The 24,303-nt window shown below is 40.8% G+C and overlaps 1 protein-coding gene across 3 annotated transcripts in view; it reads right to left on the minus strand.

Annotated features, from left to right (window-relative positions):
• Positions 1-24,303, minus strand: part of LOC126078111 (HLA class I histocompatibility antigen, A alpha chain-like) — a 598,109-nt gene that overhangs the window by 494,742 nt on the left and 79,064 nt on the right. The window lies entirely within an intron of this gene.

Here is a 24,303-nt window from a genome sequence, read left to right on the forward strand (position 1 = left end):
TAGCTCAATATTGATAACCCCAAGAGGAATTTAACCTGTAAGAGAAGGGATTTTGTCCATTCATGTATAAATGTGTCTGAAAGGCTCTGCAGTCAGGCTCACAAAGTTCTGAAGTTTGACTTTCCCAAACAATGTATCTATGACTCCTGGGTTAGTGTATATTAAAATTATCTTCATTTCCTATCTCTGAGTTTGTCTGAGTCCCACGTCTATCTTCAATACAAAGCAGCTCATGAAAGCACAATTCATTACTGCATATTTTAACCAGAAGAGTGCAGGAACTTCAACGTCTTCAAAGTTGCAAGTGTTCAACAGTCAAAAATGCCTTCGCCAGTGCACACCCATTGACTGTGTTTATGAATTATTAACATCTAAGGGATATATTTTTTTTAAAGGATATAACAGAAAGCTTGGCACTTGGAGCCCACTCAGGGTCACTGGGGAAGAAAAGACCTCTGGATCTGTTTGCCTTAAGATTTCAGCCAAGAAAACCCTATGGAGCAGTTCTACTCGTAACACATGGGCTTTGGCATGAGTCAGTACAAGACGACAACAAGGGATGTCCGTATTTTATTCAGACACTTGGTACTGTTATTTGCTTTAACCTGGTTAACATGAGGGGGCAATTCATTTTTAGGTAGCCCCACAGAATATATTAAATATCAAATGCAAAAAATACCCAGCTAGATCCTCAGGTATACATATTAATTAAAAATCTATAAAACACAATACTTAAATTTGAGAATTCCAGTGCTTAGAATTCTTTGCTTCTGCTTCTTTCCTCCCCACCTGCTACTCCAGGGCTTTTCTCTGTCTCTCTCATCCCTCGGGCCCTCTTCTCCTCTTGGTCTCAACCACCTCTCACTTTTTTTTTTTCTCCATCACTTTTTTTAATCAAACGTTTGATGTAGGTTTACAGAACAAACTAGCTTCTCACTAAATAATTAGAACATATTGTTTTATGAAACTGATTAACCACCCCAGAACATCTCAACACTCTACCTTCTCAATCTTGGGTTCCCTGTGACCAGCTTTCCTGTCCCCTTCTGCCTTCTAGTCCTTGTCCCTGGGCTGATGTGTTCCTTAGTCTTGCTCTATTTTATGGACCTGTCTAATCTTGGGCTTAAGCTTGAACCTCAAGAGTGACTTCATTACTGAGCTAAAAGGGTGTCCAGGAGCCAAACTCTCGGGGTTTCTCTAATATATATAAGACAAAGTCTCATCATACCACTTCTAAGGAGCATTCTGGCTGTACTTGTTTCAAGGCACATTTGTTCATTCTTTGCCAGTCCATGGTATATTCAGTATTCTTTCCCAGCACCACAGCTCAAAAGCATCAATTTTTCTTTGGGTCTGTCTTCTTCATTATCCAGCTTTCACTTGCATATAAAAAAGGCGTCTGAAAAACACCAAGGCTTGGGTGAGGTGCACCTTAGTCCTCAAAGTGAGGTCTTTGCTTTTTAACACTTTAAAGAGGTCTTTTGCAGCAGATTTGCCCAAAGTAATGCATCATTTGCTTTCTTGACTGCTGTTTCCATGGGTGTTGATTGTGGATTCAAGTAAAAGGAAATCCTTGATGACTTCAGTCTTTATCATGATGTGCCTGCACATAGTAGGCATTTTTTACATGAATGAATGAATGACAAATATGACTGTAGAAAAATTACTTGCATCACATAAAAATCAAAATGAAACAAAGAAAAACAAAAATTAGGAAAGGTTTTATTTTATGCAACTACTGTGCCTGATGGTGGATAACTTCATTCAGTGGAGAAAGTGATATGTGCTTATCCCTGGCAGACTTGGGCCTATGTATTAGTTTCCTACTGCTGCAGAACAAAATACCACAAACTTAGTGCCTTAAAACACCACCCATTTATTTGTTCACAGGTCTGTAGGTCTGCTGTACAAATATGGTGTGAATGGATTCTTCAGACCAGGGTTTCACAAACTTATTCTCTCATCTGGAGCTGGGATCTGCCTCCAAGCTCATACAGAGGTGTTGGCAAAAATCTGTTTCTTGCAGTTGTAGTGCTGAGGTTCTCATTTCCTTAGTGGATGTCAGCAAGGAGGTCCTCCCAATCCTAGTGGCCACCAGCATTCCTTGCAATGTGGCCCCCTCCATCTTTAAGCTCACAGTCCAAAACCTCCTCACTTTGACCCCCTCTCACACTTTGAATCTCTTTGTTCAGGAAGAGCCCAGGCCTTTTAAGGGCTCACCTGATTGCATACTCTCCCTGTCTAAGGCTTACTGATTTGGACCTTAATTACATCTGCAAAATCTCTTCATACGGCACCTACATTAATGTCTCAATAACTGGAAGAAGGTGAACCCATACTTTTATGAAGATAATGTTCTATGTATGTTTGCCAACGGCATCTCCTCCTCCAGGTATTTTCATAAATACACTATAGGAAACCCTGGTGGCACAGTGGTTAAGAGCTCAGCTGCTAACCAAAGGTCGGCAGTTTGAATCCACCAGGCAGTTCTTGGAAACTCTATGGGGCAGTTAAGTGAAGCTAGAGGAATTCGGAGGCCACACGGCCATTTATATGGTCTACTTAGTCATGAAATTATTCTAAAATCAAGTAAGGATACATTTAATATCTTATAATAAATTTAAAGCAAACAAAAATGAAAGTAGAATAATTTATTCTCTTCTTTGGACACTGTATTAGTTATCTACTGCTACATAACAAGTTACCCAGAACGTAGCAGCTAAACACAACAAACATTTATCATCTCTCACAGTTTCCAGGGATCAAGAATCTGAGCATGTTTTACCCAAGAGCTAGAGGCTCAAGGCCTCTCAAGCTGTCCTTTAGGTCTGCATCATCTGAAGGCTTGACTGGGGCTGGGGCATCTGCACTGTGACATGGCTCATTGATATGGCTGTTGGGAGAGGCCTCAGTCCCTCCATGGCTGGTCCCAGGAACCCTCAATTCCTAGCCACTGTGGCCTTTCCATGGGACTGCTTATGATATAGCAGCTGGCTTCCCTCAGAGCGAGTCATCCGAGATAGAGACCAAGATGGAAATCAGAAGGTGTTGTATCACCTACACTGGGTCACACACCATCGCATTGGCCTTCCTCTATTTGTTAGAAGTGATTCATTAAGTTTGGTCTACACTTAAGAGGAAGGAATTAAGTTCCACTTCTGGAAGGAAAGACGATCAAAGAATTTACTTACATGTTAAAACCAAAATTAAAATTAAGTATTGTTTTAGGATTTTGTAAATCAAATGCTTCTTTTATACAACTCTTGTTTTTTAAGGCTTCACACTTCTCTTTTGGAAAGTAATGATTAAAAGTTTGAAACAGACAAGGGAGATACCCAAATATCTCTCATATTTTTCTTGCAAATGCCTTTATTGATAATATCTTCTTAATTAAATCGCAGTGATGTTGAGAACACAGAGCAGCTAGAGCAAATAATTCCAAGACTTGGATGCCATAATAATAATGCCCCCCCCTTTTTTTGTACTTTAGGTGAAAGTTTACAGCACAAATTAGCTTCTCATTCAAAAATTTATACACAGATTGTTTTATGACATTGGTTGCAACCCACATGTTGTGTCAGCACTCTCCCCCTTTCCACCCTGGGCTCCCTGTGTCCACTGGTCCAGTTTTCCTGTACCTTCCTGCCTTCTTGTCCTGCTTTTGGGCAGGAGTTGTCCATTTGGTTTTGTATGCTGGATTGAACTAAGAAGCCCGTTCCTCTTGCATGTTATTGTTTGTTTTCTAGGCCTGTCTAATCTTTGGCTGAAAAGTGAGCTTCAGGGGTGGTTTCAGTTCTGTGTTAGCAGGGTTTCTCAGGGCCAGAGTCTCAGGGGTCCCTCCAGCCTCTGTCAGACCACTAAATCTGGTCTTTTTGCATGAATTTGAATTTTGCTCTATATTTTTCTCCCCCTCTGTCTGAGACCCTCTCTTATGATCACTGTAAGAGCAGTTGATGGTGGTAGCAGGGCTCAGGCTGGTTGAAGCTGTGATTCATGTGGTCCTTTAGTCCTTTGGGCTAATGTTCTCCTTGTGTCTTTGGTTTTCTTCATTCTCCTTTGCTCCAGACAGGATGGGACCAATGGATGTATCTTAGATGGCAGGTCACAGGTTTTGAAGACCCCAGTTGCTACTCACCAAAGTAGGATGTAGAATATTTTCTTTATGAACTAGGTTATACCAACTAACCTAGATGTCTCCCGAGACCATGGGCCCCAGCCCTCAGCCCCCGTAGCTTGGTCCCGCAAGATGTTTGAATATGTCTAGGAAGCTTCTATGAGTTTGCTTTGGTCAAGTTGTGCTGACTTCCCCTGAGTTCCGTATTGTCTTTCCCTTCACCAAAGTTGATACTTGTCTACTATCTAGTTAGTAATTTCCCCCTTCCCTCCTCCCTGGTAATCATCAAAGATTGTTTTTTTCTGTTTAAACCTTTTCTTGTGTTTTTATAATATTGGTTTCATGCAGTATTTGTCCTTTTATGATTGACTTATTTCACTCAGCATAATGCTCTCCAGATTCATCCAGGTTGTGAGATGTTTGGTGGATTCATCATTGTACTTTATCATTATATAGTATTCCATCGTGTGTATGTATCATAATTTATCCATTCATCTGTTGATGAGCACTTAGGTTGTTTCCATTTTTTTGCTATTGTGAATAATGCTGCAATGAACATGGGCATGGATATGTCTATTCGTGTGACGGCTCTTATTTCTCTAGGATATATTCTGGCAGTGGGATTGGGTTTTATAATATTTCTATTTCTAGCTTTTCAAGGAGGCGCCATCTCACTTTCCATAATGATTGTACCATTTTACAATCCCACCAGCAGTGCATTAAGAGTTTCAATCTCCCCACAACCTTTCCAACTTTTTTTTTTTTAATTAGTGCCAGTATTGTTGGGGTGAGATGGTATCTCATTGTAGTTTTGATTTGCATTTCTCTATTGGCTAAAGAATACGAGCATTTCCCAATGTGTCTGTTAGCTGCCTGAATGTCTTCTTTGGTGAAGTGTCTGTTTATATCCTTTGCCCATTTTTAAATTGGATTATTTGTCTTTTTGTTGTTGAGGTGTTGAAGTATTTTGTAGATTTTAGAGATTAGACCCTTGTCGGATATCTCAAAGCCAAAAATTTTTCCCCATCTGTAGGTTCTCTTTTTACTCTTTTGGTGAAGTCTTTTGATGAGCATAAATGTTTAATTTTTAGGAGTTCCCAATTAACAAGTTTATCTTCTGGTGTTTGTGCATTATTAGTTATGGTTTGTATTATATTTATGCCATGTATTAGGGCCCCTAGCGTTGCCCCTATTTTTTCTTCTATGATCCTTATCTTTTTAGATTTTATACATAGGTCTATGATCCATTCTGTGTTAGTTTTTGTTTATGGTGTGATATATGGGTCCTGTTTCATTTTCTTTCTTCTTTTTATTTTACTGAACTTTAGATGAAGGTTTACAGAACAAACTAATTTCTCATCAAACAGTTAATACTCACATTGTTGTATGACATTGGTTAACAACCCCGCGACATGTCGACACTCCCCCTTCTTAACCCTGGGTTCTCTATTACCAGCTTTCCTGTTCCCTTCTGCCCTCCGGTCCCTGCCTCAAGGCTGGTGCACCCCTCCACTCTTGCTTTCGTCCATGTGTCTGTTCGGTGTTTGCCTGAAAGATGAACCTTACGAGTGGCCTTATTACAGAACTGAAAGGGTGACCGGGGCCATACTCTCAGGGTTTCTCCAGTCTTTGTCAGGCCAGTAAGTCTGGTCTTTCTTTTTGAGTTAGAATTTTGTTCGCCATTCTTCTCGAGCTCTGTCTGGGACCTTCTATTGCAATCCCTGTCAGAGCAGTCAGTGGTGGTAGCCGGGCACCATCTGGTTGTACTGCACTCAGTCTGGTGGAGGCCATGGTAGATGTGGACCGTTAGTCTTCTGGACTAATCTTTCCCATGTGTCTTTAGTTTTCTTCATTCTTCTTTGTTCCCAAAGGGGTGAGACCAGTGGAATATCCTGGATGGCCACTCACAGGCTTTTAAGACCCCAGACACTACTCACCAAAGTAGAATGTAGAACATTTTCTTTATACACTCTGTTATGCCAAATGAGCTAGATCTTCCCTGAGACCATGGTCCCCACAGCCCTCAGCCCAGCAACTCGTTCCCTCAGGGAGTTTGGATGTGTCTGTGAAGCTTCCATGACCTTGCCTCCTACAAGCTGTCCTGGCTTCCCCAGTATTGTGTCATGTCTTACTCTTCACTATAGTATCTATTGCCTATTTAGTGTTTTTCCATCCCTACCCCTCTCCCCCATAACCATCAAAGATTGTTTCTTTTCGTCTGAAAACCTTTTCATGAGTTTTTATAATAATGGCCTCATACAATACTTGTCCTTTTGTGATTGACTTATTTCATTCAGTGTAATGCCCTCCATATTCATCCATGTTGTGGGATGCTTTGCAGATTCATCATTGTTCTTTAAGTTATGTAGTACTCCATTGTGTATATGTACCATAGTTTGTTTATCCACTCATCTGTTGATGAGCACTTTGGTTGTTTCCATCTTTTTGCTATTGTGAATAATGCTGCAGTGCACATGGGTGTGCAAATGTGTATTTCTGTGATGGTGCTTATTTCTCAAGGATATATTCCTAGGAATGGGATTGGTGAATCATATGGTATTTCTATTTCTAGCTTCTTAAGGAAGCACCATATTGTTTTCGGTAGTGGCTGGACCATTCCACATTTCTACCAAGAGCGCGTAAACGTTCCAGTCTCCTCACAACTTCTCCAACACTTGTTACTTTCTCTTTTTTGATTAGTGCCAGTAATGTCAGGGTGAGGTGATATCCCCATGTAGTTTTGATGTGAGTTTCCCTAATGTCTAATAATCACCAGCATTTCCTCATGTGTCTCTTAGCTGCCTGAATGACTTCTTGGCTGAAGTGTCTTTTAATATCCTTAGCCTATTTTTTAATTGGATTTTCTCTTTGTTGTTGAGATGTTGCACTATTTTGTAGATTTTAGAGATTAGACCCTTGTCGGATATGTCGTAGCCAAAATTTTTTTCCTAGTCTGTAGGTTCTCCGTTTACTCTTTTGGTGAAGTTTCTTTTTAATGAGCAATGATGTTTAATTTTTAGAATATCCAAGCAATCCAGTTTATCTTCTGGTGCTATCGCATTGTTAGTTATGGTTTGCATCCTGTTTATACTGTATATTAGACACCCTAGATTGTCTCTATTTTTTCTTCCATAATCTGTATGCTTTTAAGCTTTATATTTAGGTCTTTGATCCACTTTGAACTGGTTTTTGTGTATGGTGAGGGCTGGGTCCTCTTCAATTTTTTTTACAGATGGACCTTCAGTTTTGCCAGCACCAGTTGTTAAAGAGATTGTCTTTTCCACATTTAATGGACTTTGGGCCTTTTTCCAAGATCTCCTGACCGTAGGTGGATGGATTTATGCCTGGGTTCTCAATTCTGTTTCATTGGTCTATGTGTCTGTCATTGTACTAGCACCAGGCTGTTCTGACTACCCTGGCTGCATAATAGATTCTAACATCAGGTAGTGTGAGGCCTCCTACTTTGCTCTTCTTTTTCAATAATGCTTTACTTATTGGGAGCCTCTTTCCTTTCTGGATGAAGGTAGTGAGTAGTTTTTCCATCATGTTAAAGAATGCTGCTGGTATTTGGATTGAAATTGCATTTTATCTGTAAATGGCTTTGGGTTGAACTGACATTTCACAATGTTGAGTCTTCCTATCCATGAGCATGGTATGTTTTTCCATTTATGTAGGTCCTCCACGTGTCTGTCAGTTTGTCGTACTGTGGTGGCTTGTGTGTTGCTGTGATGCTGGAAGCTATGCCACCGGTATTCAGATACCAGCAGGGTCACCCATGGAGGACAGGTTTCAGCTGAGCTTCCAGACTAAGACAGACTAGGAAGAAGGACCCGGCAGCCTACTTCTGAAAAGCAGTAGCCAGTGAAAACCTTATGAATAGCAGTGGACCATTGTCTGATATAGTGCTGGAACATGAGCCCCCCCAGGTTGGAAGGCACTCAAAAGATGACTGGGGAAGAGTTGCCTCCTCAAAGTAGAGTTGACTTTAATGACGTGGATGGCGTAAAGCTTTCGGGACCTTCATTTGCTGATGTGGCACTACTCAAAATGAGAATAAACAGCTGCAAACATCCATTAATAATCAGAACCTGGAATGTACGAAGTATGAATCTAGGAAAATTGGAAATCATCAAAAAAGAAATGGAATGCATAGACATCAATATCCTAGGTATTAGTGAGCAGAAATGGACTGGTATTGGCCATTTTGAATCAGACAATCATATAGTGTACTATATTGGGAATGACAACTTGAAGAAGGATGGTGTTGCATTCGTCATCAAAAAGAACGTTTCAAGATCTATCCTGAAGTACAACGCTGTCAATGATAGGATAATATCAATATGCCTACAAGGAAGACCAGTTAATATGACTATTATTCAAATTTCCGCACCAACCGCTAGGGCCAAAGATGAAGAAATAGAAGATTTTTATCAGCTGCTGCAGTCTGAAATTGATCAAACATGCATTCAAGATGCATTGATAATTACAGGTGATTGGAATGCAAAAGTTGGAAACAAAGAAGGGTAAGTAGTTGGAAAATATGGCCTTGGTGATAGAAACAATGCCGGAGATTGAATGATAGAATTTTGCAAGACCAACCACTTCTTCATTGCAAATACCTTCTTTCACCAACGTAAACGGCAACTATACACATGGACCTCGCCAGATGCAACACACGGAAATCAAATTGACTACATCTGTGGAAAGAGACGATGGAAAAGCTCATTATCATCAGTCAGAACAAGGCCAGGGGCCGACTGTGGAACAGACCATCAATTGCTCATATGCAAGTTCAAGCTGAAACTGAAGAAAATCAGAGCAAGTCCACGAGAGCCAAAATATGACCTTGAGTATATCCTGCTTGAATTCAGAGACCATGTGAAAATAGACTTGATGCATTGAACACTAGTGACCAAAGACCAGACGAGTTGTGGAATGACATCAAGGACATCATCCATGAAGAAAGCAAGAGCTCACTAAAAAGACAGAAAGGAAAGAAAAGACCAAGACAGATGCAGAGAAGACTCTGAAACTTGCTCTTGAATGTCGAGCAGCTAAAGCAAAAGGAAGAATTAATGAAATAAAAGAACTGAACAGAAGATTTCAAAGGGCGTCTCAAGAAGACAAAGTAAAGTATTATAAGGACATGTGCAAAGAGCTTGAGATCGAAAACCAAAAGGGAAGAACATGCTCGGCATTTCTCAAGCTGAAAGAACTGAAGAAAAAATTCAAGCCTCAAGTTGCAGTAGTGAAGGATTCCATGGGGAAAATATTAAACGGTGCAGGAAGCATCAAAAGAAGATGGAAGGAATACACAGAGTCAGTATACCAAAAAGAATTAGTCGATGTTCAACCATTTCAAGAGGTGGCATATGATCAGGAACCGATGGTACTGAAGGAAGAAGTCCAGGCTGATCTGAAGGCAATGGCAAAAAGCAAGGCTCCAGGAATTGATGGAATTTCAATTGACATGTTTCAACAAACAGAGGCAGCGCTGGAGGTTCTCACTCGTCTATGCCAAGAAATATGGAAGACGGCTTCCTGGCCAACTGACTGAAAGAGATCCATATTTATGCCTATTCCCAAGAAAGGTGATCCAACCAAATGTGGAAATTATAGAACAATATCATTAATATCACAAGCAAGCAAAATTTTGCTAAAGATCATTCAAAAATGGCTGCAGCAGTAGATCGACAGGGAACTGCCAGAAATTCAGGCTGGTTTCAGAAGAGGATGTGGAACCAGGGTTATCATTGCTGATGTCAGATGGATCCTGGCTGAAAGCAGAGAATACCACCAGAAGGATGTTTACCTGTGTTTTATTGACTATGCAAAGACATTCGACTGTGTGGATCATAACAAACTATGGATAACACTGAGAAGAATGGGAATTCCAGAACACTGAATTGTGCTCATGAGGAACCTGTACATAGATCAAGAAGCAGTTGTTCAGATAGAACAATTGATACTGATTGGTTTAAAGTCAGGAAAGGTGTGCATCAGGGTTGTATTCTTTCACCATACCTATTTAATCTGTATGCTGAGAAAATAATCCGAGAAGCTGGACTATATGAAGAAGAACGGGGCATCAGGATTGGAGGAAGACTCATTAACAACCTGCGTTATGCAGATGACACAACCTTGCTTGCTGAAAGTGAAGAGGACCTGAAGCACTTACTAATGAAGATCAAAGACCACAGCCTTCAGTATGGATTACACCTCAACATAACGAAAACAAAAATCCTCACAACTAGACCAATGAGCAACATCATGATAAACGGAGAAAAGATTGAAGTTGTCAAGGATTTCATTTTACTTGGATCCACAATCAACACCCATGGAAGCAGCAGTCAAGAAATCAAAAGACACATTGCATTGGGTAAATCTGCTGCAAAGGACCTCTTCAAAGTGCTGAAGAGCAAAGATGTCACCCCAAAGACTAAGGTGCACCTTACCCAAGTGATTGTATTTTCAAACACATCATATGCATGTGAAAGCTGGACAATGAATAAGGAAGACCGAAGAAAAGTTGACCATTTTGAATTGTGGTGTTGGCGAAGAATATTGAATATACCATGGGCTGCCAAAAGAACGAACAAATTTGTCTTGGAAGAAGTGCAGCCAGAATGCACCTTAGAGGCAAGGATGGCGAAACTGCGTCTTACATACTTTGGACATGTTGTCAGGAGAGATCAGTCCCTGGAGAAGGACATCATGCTTGGCAGAGTACAGGGTCAGCAGAAAAGAGGAAGACCCTCAATGAGGTGGATTGACACAGTGGGTGCAACAATGAGCTCAAGCATAACAACGATTGTAAGGATGGCGCAGGACCGGGCAGTGTTTTGTTCTGTTTTGCGTGGGGTCGCTATGAGTTGGAACCGACTCGACGGCACCTAACAACAGCAACAACTTTTGGTTTCTTGCAGTACTGTTTTGTAATTTCCTAATGTATAGGTCTTGTACATTCCTGGTCAGATCTATTTCTAAATATTTCATTTTTAGAGGTGATTACAAATGGCATTGTTTTCTTGACCTCTGTTTTGAAGTTCTCTTTCTTGGTATAGAGGAATCCAGCTGATTATTGTATGTTGATCTTGTATCCTGCTATTCTCCCGAATCTTTCTATTAGTTCTAGTAGTTTTCTTGTGCAATCCTTGGGGTTCCCTATGAATAATATCATATTATCTTCAAACAGGGATAGTTTTACTTCTTCCTTTCCAATTAAAAAAAAAAAAAAACTCTTTGCCTACAGGTTGATTCCGACTCATAGCGACCCACAGGACATAGTAGAACTACCCCATACAGTTTCCAAGCAGCAGCCAGTGAATTTGAACTGCCCACAGTTCGGTTAGCAACAGAGCTGTTAACCACTGTGCCACTATCCAATTTGGTTGCCCTTTCTTTTTTTTGCCTTATTGCACTAGCTAGAACTTCAAGCACACTGGTAGACAGGAGTGGAGATAAAGGGCATCCTTGTCTTTTCCTCTTCTCAGGGGGGAATGCTTTCAACCTCTCTCCTTTGAGAATGATGTTAGAAGTTGGCTTTGTATAGATATAGATTATTATGTTGAGGAATTTCCTATTTTGCTGAGAGTTTTTATCAGGCATGGGTGTTGGATTTTATCAAATGCCATTTTTCATTGATTCAGATGATCATGTGATTCTTTTCTTTCATTTTATTTATGTGATGGATTACATTGATTAATTTTCTAGTGTTGAACCATTCTTGCATACCTGGTTTGAATCCCAGTTGGTCGTGGTGTATTATTTAGGCACTGAGTTGTCGATAGACACCCTGCCAGTATAAGCAGAATTACCATCTGTGTATTTAGATGTGTGTATATCCTACTTTTTCTACCATTTCTGCCTGGGGGCTAAGGTGTTTGTCTTTCCTTGAACAATGTGGGATGATTTTATTTTGAAATTCAGAAAAAGGTAATCCAGGCCCAGGAGCCAATATGAGAAAAAGCCCAGATCACAAACACTCATGACATGCTTGGAGAAAGGTGGGTGTTTAGGGGACGTTCATAATCACTACCACCCTCCAAAACCACATCAACCAATACCAGGTCTGAGCTCCTACCATATATCAGGCACTGGTCTTTGTGGTTTATGTACTGTAACTCCAAGCATCATCATCAGGGCCCTGTGGGATCAGTATAGGTTGTGAAGCACAAAAACATAGAGGAACTTACCCACAGTCACCAACCATTAATTAGTGGAACATGGAAACTGAACGTGTGTTCTTTATTCTGAAGCCAAGAGCAGTGGAACAGATTCTGCAAAGGCTGTTTGGACACATATTAGGATTTAAAAATTATTTTTTAACTAAATATTTAAATGATAGTCAACATCTGTGTAAAAATTATTTGCCATAATGAAATTCATAATTTACTTTCAAAAATGTTTCCATATGCTCAAATATCAATGAAAATTAATGAAACTCTACTAGAAAAACAAGCAAAGCATATTAACACCACATTCACAGAATCAAGAAATAAATATTTCCAATTAATACTGAAAAAAACCAGCTCCACTAACTAGAGTGATGCTATATCATTTTCAAGCCAGATACCAATATGTAGATTTTTATTACATCACTACATACACTAGTGAAATTCTGGAAGTGGTATAAATATCACTTACCAAGGATTTCATTATATGACTTAGAGCATATATTTAGCCATAAAATGATACACTATGTGATTTTAAAGAAAAGATGTCATAAATCTATATACTTTTATTTGGCAAGTTATCTATGTGGTAGCGTTATATAAAAAAGATGTATAATTTATATGATATGGTTTATATGAATATATCATTCCTCCATAAACAGGAGAAGGCTTAGATGAAAAACCAATAAAACCTACTACATAAAGCATCTTAAGTATATAAACACTAGAAGAATAGTTATTGGCAAGTAGAGGGTTGAATTAAGTAAGAGGAAACCAAAAAAACAAAACCTGTTGCCGTCTGGTCTCTTCCGACTCATGGTGACCCCATGTGTTACAGAGAACAGTCTGAAAGGGTTTTCATGGCTGTAATCTTTACAGAAGCAGCTTATCAGGCTTTTCTTCCCTGGAGCCACCAGTCCAATTTCCGTTTTTATATCATGACTGAGAGTTTCTGGTGTCCACACCATACCTATTAACAGTTTCCTCCTCGTCATTCAGGGTCCCTGCGTCCAGCCCTGTATGACACATGATGCTTGCACTGAGTCACAACAACCTGGTTCCTCACATTCTCACCACCCTGAAAGGGACCTGAGATAGTGACACCAGAACAGCTGTGTGAATGACTGTCTGGGCAGGGACTAGGAATCAAAACCCAAACAAGCCCATGAGAGGAGGAGAGTGTAAAATGATGCCTTGAGTGGTGCTGGGCCCTGGAAAGGCTCCACTCGCAGCAAAGTGAAGAGAGAACATCCTTGCCCAGGGAACTAGGTAGCGTGTCTCTGCCCACGTCTCTAGGTGAAGAGGGTATAACCTCTAAATCCTGAATCTCCCTCACACTTCTCCAAAGTTACCTGAGGCCATTTGCCAAGGAGGTGTGCCCCGCAGAAAAGGATTAATGGGATATTTCAAGTATGAGATACTGAAGAATAAAAACACTAACATGGCCCCAGTGTGGTCTAAGCAACAGCAGATTGACACCACTTGGCAAGACAGAACTACTATCCGACCCAGCAATTCCAATCCTGGGTACACACCCAGAAGAATGAAGGCAGTCACACAAACAGAAACCTGTACACCAATGTCCATTGCAACACATTTCACAATTCCCAAAAGGTGGAAACAACTGAAATGGCCTTTATGAGATGAATGGTAAACAAAATGTGGTATACACACACAATGGAATACTACACAGCCATAAAGAGAAAGGAAGCCCTGATGCATGCCACAACCTGGATGAAACTTGAAAACATCCTGCTGAGTGAAATACATCTGTTCCCAAATGGCAAATACTGTATAATCTCACTTCAACATGAAATAAGCAAATATATAGAAACCAAAAATTACCAGTGGTTAGAAAGGATGGACGGGAGGGCAGAAGGGGAGTTTTTGCTTATGGGGCAGTGAGTTTATGTTAATGGTGATAAAATAATTTGGAAAAGGATATCGTGAGAATGGTTACACGACTTGAAGAACATAATCAATGTCACTGAACTGTATAGGGAGAAATTGTTGAGTTGGTGTGTTACGTGTATTATCACCGCAAGAAAATGTTTAACCCAGACATCCCCGCAAAGTAGACAACCACTAGGCATGGCTAAGGAGAGGCTGGGTCAGTCTCATGGGCACTGGAAATGCTGTCAGTGACCTGGGAGCTGCTTCCGTGGTGTGTCCAGTCTGTGGGAACTCCGCCTGCTGCATTATGATACCTGCATTTTTCATATGAACCAAATATTTCGATAAACAACAATGAACAAAACCACTTGGAAGCTTGTTAAAAAAACAATCTCAGGCCCTTTTCCACACCTCTGGAGTCAGGATCTGCATTTTAACAAGCTCCCAGGGGGTCACAGTGCCCATTACCATCTGAGAAGTGCTGCGCTGAAGGCCTAGAAGCACAAAGAGGCTGCTTCACTCTCCCTGACTCACACCTATGGGCTCCAGGAACTGCCTGAGACCAGTACTTTTCACGCCTTAGCATAAAGGTCACCAAAGAGCTTGTTAGAGCAGAAACCCCTGGACTCCACCTCCAGATAGTCTGGTTTGGCATGGGCAATGCCAAAAATGTGCATTTCTACTAATTTCCCAGGTTTTATAATGCTGCAGGTCAGTGGGTCTCACTTGGAGGACAGCTGGCCCGAACCAAAGGAGAGGGAGTGAGTAGAGGCCTGACTCCCAGAAGGATCTGGAAGTGATGCCAACGGGGCACATCCATGGCTGCTCATAACAGTTGGGCAAGAAGGTTTGATGGTTTCAGTCAGCCTTTTTCCAGGACCACAGGGCTTACTTGTTGAGTCCATGCACAAAGTGGCCATGGGGTGTCGGGGATACAGAGGTGACAACCTGACAAGGTTTGTGTCTCACTTATTGCCTTCCAGTTGATATCAACTCATAGCAACCGTATAAGACAAAGTAGAACGATCCCCATCTGGTTTCCAAGGCCATAATCTTTATGGAAGCCCACTGCCACATCTTTCTGCCATAGAGCAACTGGTGGTTTTGAACAACCAATTTCTTAGTTAACAGCTGAGACTTTAACCACTGCTCCACCAGGGCTATTTATGTGTCAAGGAACATGTATAGGTAGTCCCTGACTTTCGATGGAGTTCCATTCCTAGGACTCTGTTGTAACTCAGTTCCGATGTAAGTTGGATACTTCATTTTTTTTAATAATTTTCATTATTATTGCCTTTTTTAATAGTATTTTTATAAATCCAATTTATTTGTTTTGGGGGGCTGGAAACATTATATATACACTTACAGATATTTTTTAATATATACATCATAAAACATTACACATGTCCATAAACAGCAGATAACATTGGCATACAACTCCACTTATAGAAGCTCCTGTATCATCTATATTATCTCTGGGAATGGAGATGGTGTTTCTAGTCAGAAAACTAGTAAGAGTGTCTGTATGGTCCTTTTACTCACAGTACACTTTGTATGTAGTACTTATTACCAACAATAAGAAGTACCAAAAAAAAAAAAAAAGGTCAGTCGTAAGTGCGGTTTGTCCTAACTCAAATACATTGTAAGTTGGGGCCTACCTGTATTTCAGTGATAGAGACAGACAATATATAAACACATTTATTATAATATTAACAATAACTGCCGTGGAGGAAATTCTGCCAGGCTAGAACATTGGTGGTGGAGGGGATGGCAGCAGCGATATTTCAGGCAGGGTGGTTGGGGAAGGTCTTTCTGAGGATTTGACCTCTGGATATTTGAGCAGAGGGCTGCATAGGTGGGGAGGAGACATGTCAATACCTGGGGAGGCGAGGTGCATTGGGGAAATCCAGCAGGCACAGATGCCCTGAGACAGGACTGACCATGTTAAGAGGCCAGAGTTCATAGAGATGAGTGAGTTAGGCTGAGAGCGGTGGGTGAGGCCAGAGTAGTCAGAGGGGCCTCATTATGAGGAGATTTTAGGAAATGGTAAGGTTGCGATTTCATTGTGCCTAAGAAGAGAAGTTCCTGTGTGATGCAATGGGTTAAGTTGTTTGGCTACTAACCAAAAAGTTGGTAGTTCGAGTCCACCCAGAGGCACCTAGGAAGAAAAATATACCAATGTACTTCTGAAAAATCGGTGATTGAGAACACTATGGAGTACAGTTCTACTGTGACATGTAAGGGATTGCCATGAGTCAGAGTCGACTCAATGGCAACAGATTACTAGAAGAGGAAGACACTGCAGTGCTATGTGAGTTTTAGTGTTGGGGATACGTTGTAATTCACATAGAAAAAGATCATGTCCATTCTGTTGGTTATGGACAGCAGGGCATGAGGGTCATCAGCAAGCGGAGCTGGAAGCCCCCTCCAGTGCCCTGGTGTAGAGGCCATGGTTCTAGGATAGAAGCAGTAGTGGTGTGAGTACTGAGTGGATTTAGTGTTCATGTATTTTTAAGACAGCGTTAGCAATGATTCAGGAGCGCCGGTGGCATAGTGGTTAAGCACTGGCCTAATGGAAAGGTCAGCAGTTGGAACCCACAGGCTGTTCCACGGGAGAAAGATGTGGCAGTCAGCTTCCATAAAGATTACGGGTCTGGAATGCATATGGGACAGTTCTACTCTGTCCTACTACAAGATGATGGAGTAGTTAGGTGCTTCCTGTGATCCCTCTTACAAGGAAGACCAAAAAAACAAGTGGAACGATTATATATGACAAGCTAGGAGCCCTGAACATCAAAGCCAAAGCTAGGAAATCCAACTGAGTGGCGGGGGAGGGAGAGGGGGTTCAGAAACAGCAAAGAGTTGCCGGACCTGACACGGAGGTAACTGGTGCCACTCAGGCTCATTCCCCTGCAGTGACCATGGCAGGGCTGGCAGTAGCATTTGGGATACGGTTTCCTCGGGGAGAAACAGCAGCCACACAGTCCACTCACACCTCCAGAACAAGAGAAGAACAGCACTCTTGGCAAAAGCTAAGCACATGGGTTCATTTTACCATGTCCCCAGCCCCCAAGCCTGTTTCAGTAGCTGTAGATTCCCTGGGCCAGGCATAGGTCCTGCTGCACTCCCAAAGCCATTCTCCCAGCCTTGGAAAAGGAATAAATTAACAATTGGGGGAAAAGATAATCTGCCAGCTCCAGTATGCTGGGGAGCTCAGGACAGAAGTGGCTCCTGTCCAGGCAAAAACAGCCCATGGACTTTGAATACTTTCACCCCCGCGTGGACATGAGTGGGCCCATTTTAGGACATTAGGCCCTTGGTAGACCACACGGTGTGTGTGCTCAAGAACTGAGTACAACTGTTTCAGCTGTGTGGTGGAGAGGTGGGTTTTTGATGTTTGATACTGCTTTGCTTATTAAACAGGGTACTCACCTACTAACATGAGGGGCCTGAGGACTGGTGGTTTCACCGATGTTTCCTAGCCACACACAACAGGGTCTGAGAATAAGTAGTGACTCCCAGTCGTTACAACCAAAAGCAATTGGTGCCAACGGTCCGGCTGCAGAACCCACCCACCTGTGCACTCTAGGGAACACGAACGTGCTTTCTTCACAGACACTCAGGATGGTTGCTTTGTTTAGAACGTGACCCCCTGCTGCAACCAGATACCTGTGCCTACACCAATCACCACTGCCTCTCTAAGATTGTAGGGCAGAGCCTGTACCACACAATTGATGACCAACTACCTGGACACCTGAGCTGAATCCACACAAGAAAAGTGAATGGATTCCTAGGCTCATATACTTGGCAACAGCTCTAGCCACCTGGTGACAGGATTTTAGAGCTTCAAAGGCACAAATACTCAAGCTAGCTCACTCAAGCAGCCTACTTGGGCATATCAAACAAAACAAAGCTAGCAGCTAGGATATAGTAAACAAACATAAAATAAATTAATACAATAACTTATAGATAGCTTGGAAAAAACACTCAATATGAAATCACATAAAAAAAGAGACCATGATTGCTTCAACAAGCTCTCAAAGCCAAAAATCAAGGAATTTTATGGATGAAGAAGTCTTCCTGGAATAACCAGATGTAGAATACAAAAGGTTCATATACAGAAGTCTTCAAGACATCAGGAAGGAGATCAGGCAAAACACAGAACAAGCCAATGAACACAGAGATGAAGCAATTAAGAAATTAAAAAGGTTATTCAAGAACATAATGAAAAATTTAATAGACTGCAAGAATCCACAGAGAGACAACAATCAGCAATTCAGAAGATTAACAATAAAATTACAGAATTAGACAACACAACAGAAAGTCAGAGGAGCAGAATTGAGGAACTGGAAGGCAGCATTAGTGAGATTTAAGATAAAACACTTGGCACCAATATAGTCGAAGAAAAGTCAGATAAAAGAATTTATAAAAAATGAAGAAACCCTAAAAATCATGTGGAACTGTATCAAAAGAAATAAACTATGAGTGATTGGAGTAACAAAACAGGGAGGGATAACAGAAAATACAGAGAGAATTGTTGAAGATTTGTTGGCAGAAAACTTCCCTGATATCATGACAGATGAGAAGATAGCTCTCCAAGATGCTCATCAAACCCCACATAAAGTAGATCTGAAAAGAAAATCACCAAGACATATTATAATCAAACTTGCCAAACCAAAGATAAAGAGAGGATTTTAACAGCGGCTAGGGATAAATGAAAAATGACCTACAAAGGAGAGTGAATAAGTTTGGACTACTCAGCAGAAACCATGCAGGCAAGAAGGCAATGGGATGACTTATATAAAGTGTTGAGGGAAAAAAATTGCCAGCCAAGAATCATATATATTCAGCAAAACTGTCTCTCAAATTTGAAGGCCAGATTAGGACATTTCCAGATAGGCAGGAGTTTAGGGATTTTGTAAAAACCAAACCAAAACTACAAGAAACACTAAAAGGAGTTCTCTGCTTAGAGAATTAATAATATCAAATATCAACCCAAGGCTAGACCACAGGACAGAGCAAGCAGGTACCAAGCCAGATGGGGAAATCACAAAAATAAATCAAGATAAAAAATACTGAAAAAAGGGAAACAGTGCTGTCATTATGTAAAAGATGACAACATTAAATCAATAAAGAGGGACTAAAAAATGTAGTTATAGATCTTTCATACGGAGAGGAAGTCAAGGCGATATAAAGAAATAAAAGTTAGATTTAAACTGAGAAAAATAAGGGTAAATATTAAGGTAACCACAAAGGAGATTCACAATCCTACACGTCAAAATAAAATAAAGAAAAACATAAAGACTCAGAGAAAACAAAATCAACAACAAAAAATAAAAGGAAAAGACAATATATAAAGATAAATTACCCAGCACAAAAATTTAAGTGGGAAAAAGAAACTCAACACACAAAGACATCAAAATGACAACACTAAACTCATACCTATCCATAATTACGCTGAATGTAAATGGACTAAATGTACAAATAAAGAGACAGAGAGTGGAAAAATGGATTGAAAAACGACACGATCTGACTATAAGCTGCCTACAAGAGACACACCTTAGACTTAAAGACACAAACAAAAACTCAAAAGATTGAAAGAAAAAAAAAACATATCAAGCAAAAGAACAATCAAAAAAGAGAAGGGGTGGCTATATTGATTCCTGACAAAATAGATTTTAAAGTTAAATCCACCACAAAGGATAAGGAAGGACGCTGTATAGTGATTAAAGGCACAATTTAACAGGAGTATACAACCATATTAAATATTTATGCACCCAATGGCAGGGCTTCCAGATACATAAAACAAACTCCAACAGCATTGAAAAGTGAGATAGAAAGCTCCACAATAACAGTACGAGACTTCAACACACCACTTTTGGAGAAAGACACAACATCCAGGAAGAAGCTCAATAAAGACACAAGATCTAAATGCCACAATAAACCAAACTGACCTCACAGACATATACAAAACACCCCACAAGACAGCACCCAAGTATACTTTCTTTTCCAATGTACTTGAAACGTTCTCTAGAATAGACCACAAATTAGGTCATAGAGGAAGCCTTAACAGAATCCAAAGCACTGAAAAATTACAAAGCATCTTCTCTGACCATAAGGCCATGAAAGTAGCAATCAATAAGAGAAAAACCAGGGAAGAGAAATCAAACACTTGGAAACTGAACAATACTCTGCTCAAAAAAAGACTGGGTTATAGAAGACATTAAGGATGGAATAAAGAAATTCATAGAATTCAATGAGAATGAAAACACTTCCTATCAGAACCTTTGGGGCACAGCTAAAGCAGTGCTCAGAGGTCAATTTATAGCAATAAATGCACACATCCAAAAAGAAGAAAGGGCCAAAATCAAAGAACTATCCCTACAATTCGAACATATAGAAAGAGAGCAACAAAGAAACCCTCAGGCACCAGAAGAAAGCAAATAAGAAAATTTAGAGCAGAATTAGATGAGTAGAGAACAAAAAAACAATTAAAGGCATTAACAAGACCAAAAGCTGGTTCTTGATAAACCATTGGCAAAACTGCCAAAAGAAAAATGGGAGAGGAAGCAAATAACCCAAATAAAATATGAGATCAGTGATATCACAACAAACCCAAATGAAATTTAAAAAAATCATATCAGACTACTATGAAAAATTGTACGCTAACAAATTTGAAAATCCAGAAGAAATGGATGAATTTGTAGAAACACCCTACCTTGTTAAACTAACACAAACAGAGGTAGAACAATTAAATAAACCCATAACAAAAGAAGAGATTGGAGAGGTAATTAAAAAATTCCCAACAACAACAAAAAAAGCCCTGGCCCAGACTGTTTCACTGCAGAGTTCTACCAAACTTTCAGAGAAGAGTTAACACCACTTCTACTAAAGGTATTTCCGAGCACAGAAAAGGATGGAATACTCCCAAACTCTTTCTATGAGGCCAGCATATCCCTGATAACAAAACCAGGTGAAGACACCACTAAAAAAAAAAGAAAGAAAATTGTAGGCCTATATCCCTCATAAGCTTAGATGCAGAAATCCTCAACAAAATTCTAGCCAATAGAATTACACAATATATCAAAAAAAATAATCCACCACTACCACGTCGGATTCATACCAGATAGGCAGGGACGGTTCAGCATTAGAAAAACAAGCAATGTAATCCATCATACAAATAACACAAAAGACAAGAACCACATGATCTTATCAATTGATGCAGAAAAGGCATCTGACAAAGTCCAACACTCATTCATGATAAAAACTCTCAGCAAATTAGGAATAGAAGTGAAATTTCTCAACGTAACAAAGGGCATTTATACAAAGCCAACAGCCAACGTTGTCCTAAATGGGGAGAGTCTGAAAGCATTCCCCTTGAGAACAGGAACCAGACAAGGATGCCCTTTATCACCACTCTTATTCAACACTGTGCTGGAGGTCCTAGCCAGAGCAATTAGGCTAGATAAAGAAATAAAGAGCATCCACATTGGCAAGGAAGAAGTAAAAGTATCTCCATTTGCAGATGACAAGATCTAATACACAGAAAATCCTAAAGAATCCACAAGAAAACTAACATATCAAGATACAAGATAAACATACAAAAATCAGTTGAATTCCTCTATACCAACAAAGAGAACATTGAAGAGGAAATCGCCAAATCAATACCACTTGCAGTAGCCCCAAGAAGATAAAATACTTAGGAATAAATCTTACCAGAGACATAAAAGACCTATACAAAGAAAACTACAAGACACTGCGGCAAGCAGCCAGAAGAGGTCTACATAAATGCAAAAACATACCTTGCTCATGGATAGGAAGACTCAACATTCCAAAAATGTCTATTCTACCAAAAGTGATCTATAGATACAATGCAATTCCGATCCAAATTCCAAAGACATTTTTTAATGAGATGAAGAAACAAATCACCAACTTCATAAGGAAGGGAAAGAGGCCCCGGATAAGCAAAGCATTACTGAAAAAGAAGAACAAAGAGGGAGGCCTCACACTACTGATTTTAGAACCTATTATACCGCTACAGTAGTCAAAACAGCCTGGTACTAGTACAACAACAGACACATAGACCAATGGAATAGAATTGAGAATCCAGACATAAATCCTTCCACATATGAGCAGCTGATATTTGAAAAGGGCCCAAAGTCCATTAAATGGGGAAAAGACAGTCTTTTTAACAAATGGTGCTGGCATAACTGGATGTCCATCTGCAAAAAAATGAAACAAGACCCATACCTCACTCCATGCACAAATACGAACTCAAAATGGATCAGACCTAAACATAAAATCTAAAACGATACAGATCATGGAAGAAAAAATAGGGACAACATTAGGAGCCGTAATACATGGCATAAACAGTATATAAAACATTACAAACAATGCAGAAACACCAGAAGAGAAACTACAAATAGAAGTACCATATGACCCAGCAATCCTGCTCCTTGGAGTACATCCTAGAGAAATAAGAAACTTTACACAAACAGATATAAGATAGAAAATGATACTGGTGAGGAGTGAGCCTCTTGGCTCAAGTAGACACAGGAGGCTATGTGGGCAGCTCCTGCTAGATGGGAGATGAGAAGGCAGAGAGGAACAGAAGCTGGCTAAATGGACACAGGGAATATAGGGTGGAGAGAAGGAGTGTACTGTGTCATTAGGGAGAGAGCAACTAGGAGTACATAGCAAGGTGTATATAAATTTTTGTATGAGAGAATGACTTGATTTGTAAACTTTCACTTAAAGCACAATAAAAAATTTAAAAAGATTTGAAATTGAATGGCAGCGTGTTGTTTTCTTTCGGGTTTTTTTTTTTTTTTTTTTTTAGCACTAATTCAATGGAGAAGCACACATTTATTTATTTACCTGAAATCACTGTTGTCTGGAGGTGGCTTACTATACAAGTCCATTATAATAAACATACAAGAATTTTTTAAAAATCAACACCAAGGAAAATAGAAAATTTGAATATTAACACTAGGGTAAAACCAGAACAGTACTGGACAAGTTGGCATATCTGAAACTTTTGCTGTAAAGCTTTTACTATTTACCTAGCCATTCAGATCTTCAGCCCTTCAAGGGACCTCAGTCCCCGCAGAGGAGAAAAGAGCTGGGCAGCCCTGGAGCCCAGCCATGCCGCCCTGGGTTATACAAGCAGGAGCGGTGGCTGGTTTTGGGTTTCTTTCTGGACCCAGCTGTGGTGACTAAACTCCGTGCACAGCCTGGTGTCCCGTGCCCCTATGCTCGTGAGCCAGAGGTCAGACGGTGACAGTGGAGGGAGAAAAAGAAGTTTATGGCACAGAGCAGAAGGGGCTGGAGGCAGGGTGGGAGACAGCTTCTTATAGCTGTGGACCTTGGAGTTTGGAGGGGGCCGGGCAGCCTGGCCGGATTCTGCCCCCAAACCCAGAACCAGAGCCTTCAGAGAAAGGGAGATTTGGCTCCAACTCTCCTTGCAATCATATCTAAATGCTTTGGGACAAACCTAGCTTATTATCATTATTGTTAAAGTATTGAAAGTGTGTGGAGGGGTGAGCTGCTTGAGAGTTTGCTGCAGCCGTTGCGCCTAGGAAGTGCCTGAGAAGGGCAGAGGTGCTGAGGTGGGGGGCAAGGGGGTGGCAGAGGCAGAGGACTGCATTTGCACCAGGGGGCACAAATCCAAGGGGTGCCAGAGGAGGCTGTCCAGCAAATCACCACTTGGTGGTGGGGGGAATCACACCCCCCTACCCTTTCAGATAGGCCTGCAGAGAATTGCATCCCTTCCTCCCACCGCCCCTGTCCCCTGCACCCCAAGTCCATGAATCACCCTCTGCCCCACCCTTCTGGAAGACAGGGCAGGCAGGGGCTGGGAGTGGTTGCTCCTGGGAGCTGGTTACCCTCCACAGGGCTCGGGGGAAGGGCAGTCATCATGGAGGACAGGGCTCAGGACCACCTGTTAGAGGTGCTGGGTTCTACCTCCCTCTCTGCCCCTCACTATCTTGTGTCCTCTAGCAATTAAAACAGTCTCTGGGATAATGAGTTTTTCTTATCTGTAGAAGGAGGACAGACAGGACCCTCCATTCCCATTGTCCAGCAAGTGATTGGCCTAGGTCCAAACCAAGGGATTTTGGCTGT

The sequence above is a fragment of the Elephas maximus genome, chromosome 1, assembly GCF_024166365.1.
Source record: "Elephas maximus indicus isolate mEleMax1 chromosome 1, mEleMax1 primary haplotype, whole genome shotgun sequence".
Lineage (NCBI taxonomy): Eukaryota > Metazoa > Chordata > Mammalia > Proboscidea > Elephantidae > Elephas > Elephas maximus.